This window comes from Octodon degus, unplaced genomic scaffold, assembly GCF_000260255.1.
Source record: "Octodon degus isolate 3935 unplaced genomic scaffold, OctDeg1.0 scaffold00018, whole genome shotgun sequence".
Lineage (NCBI taxonomy): Eukaryota > Metazoa > Chordata > Mammalia > Rodentia > Octodontidae > Octodon > Octodon degus.
In genome coordinates this window covers 22430890-22433058 of record NW_004524594.1, presented here as the reverse complement: position 1 = coordinate 22433058, position 2169 = coordinate 22430890, and the positions used below count along the sequence as shown (strand labels likewise).

General features: G+C 40.5%; 1 pseudogene; it reads right to left on the bottom strand.

Moving 5' to 3' along the window:
• Positions 1-1500: 1500 nt before the first annotated feature.
• On the bottom strand, positions 1501-2128 carry LOC101569689 (annotated as a pseudogene).
• Between the last annotated feature and the right edge of the window lie 41 nt (positions 2129-2169).

Below are 2169 nucleotides of genomic sequence, written 5' to 3'. Positions count from 1 at the left end.
TATTAGAATATTTCAAGTTTGTATAACTGGAAAATATTTTACTTTTAGTTTTCAAAGGTATGTTTGCTAAACACAAAATTCAGAGAGGACAGATTGTTTTTTCTTTCAATCTTTTAATTAGTCTAGTTTCTTACACACTTGTTCTTTTTTTTCTTTCTAATGTGGAATAAGATGCTATTTAATTTTGTTCTTCCATAGTTAATATTTTTTATGAATATGCTTTAATGATTTTTTTCTTTACAATAAGTTTTGGAGGGGCTGGTGAGATGGTTCAGTGGTCTAAAGCGCCTTAGAACAAGCTAAGCTAAGCAAAACACAGGGACCACAGTTCAATTCCCCAGCACCACAAGCCCGCCAGCCCCGCCCCCTGGTGGGCTGAGCTGGCCACACACACACACTAAATAAATAAATTAAAAAAAAAAACAAACCAAGAAAACCCAGTAAGTTTTGGAGAATTTCATTTTTGTGTATCTTGGTATGATTTTATTCAAATTTCTTGGGCAAAAGGTTCATTCTTCTTGGAAATGTGGTGTTATAAGTTGAACTACATTCAGAAATTTTAAATCTTTAAATATTTATTGCCTATCCCTTGCTACTTGGAGAATTCTAATTATATGAATATAAGTTTCTTGATTTTGACAGAGTGAACTATTATATGACTGATCTGTGATTTCTTTCTTCATTTTTATATTGGACAGTTTTTATTGTTATATTCATTTAAGTTTGTAAATTATTTATAGTGTGAAATCTATTAATCTCATGCGATGTATTCATTTCAGAAATATTTCTCTAAAAATCACTTTTATATCTTATATCTTTCACTTTTCAATATTTGTCTACATTTTTAATATGATATGCATTATTGATTTTCAATAAAGTTAATAAAAATTATAATAAAAAAACAAAATAAAAGACAAACTTTATTTAAAGCTGGACATGGTGGTACTTGCCTGTAACCCTAGCCCTTGGGGGACTGAAGCAGGAGGATTGTTGCAAGTTGGAGGCCAGCCTGGGTTACATAGTGAGTTCAGGGGCCGGCTGAGCAAGACCCTTTCTTAAAAACAAAAACAAGGGGGCTGGGGAGATGGCTCAGTAGAATAAGTGCTTCCCTGACAAGTGCAAGGGCCTGAGTTCAATCCCTGGTTCTGCAAAAAAACAAAACAAAACCCAAATTTTGTTTAGATCCAGAATTGTGCTAAATCGCCCACCTTACCCTTGAACTTTTGACCCTTTTGACTCAGCTTCCTGAGTAGCTGGAATTATAGGAATGTGCCACCACACCCAGCTAAAATGAGGATGTTTGTGTTATCTATATTTTTCCATAATCCATTTCTTTTTTTCTTCAGTTCAAACAACTCAATGTATTTTAATATTTTTATAAAATATTCATGAAATTATAAAACTACTGTATATCATAAAGTATGGCAAATCCCAAACTAAATAAGAATTTTTTTTAAGCTTTTCTGAGCATTAAAAGATCCCAACAGTGTTTTATTTTTCCTACTGAACATCCTGCCCTGCGGCTTCCTTGGCTCTCTTCGCCCGGGTGCCAACGAGCCAGGCGTTGGTGCCGGCCATGCGCAGACCGGCCAGTGCCCTGAACTTCTTTCCTTTCTCCGAGATGACTCTGGCTTCTCCTTCTTGTAGACATTCCTGACAGGCATCACAGGTCCTGTCAGCGGGGTGGCCAATTGGAGTTCTTCAGCAGAGCTGTCTGCCTTTTGGGGGCTGATGGCTTCCTGGGGAAGAGGATGAGTTGGGAGCGGTGCTCTTTCAGCCGCTGCACGTTTTCCTGCAGGGACTCGGTGGATTTGTTCTGCCGCCTTGGGTCCCCCGAGATGCCAGTGGTCCGGGCCAGCTCCTTGTGAATACCGGCCACCCGCAGCTCCTCCAGACCGAAGCCCCTGCCTGCTCGGACCTTGGTGTGGTGTCGCACCTGGGACAGCACATGATGGGCTGGATGGGTCTGGACGCGGGGCGCCGGGCGATGCGGTCCGCTTCTGCCTGCGGGCCCTGCGCCTGCAGATCTTCCACGCTGGCTGGTTGAACCACGCAGCTGCCAGTGCTTGTGGAAGTGAGGCTTCAGAATCATGCCATTCTGGCTGGGCGCCGGGACTGCCTCCTCCATTTCTTTTTATTTATTTATTTATTTATTTATTTATTTATTTA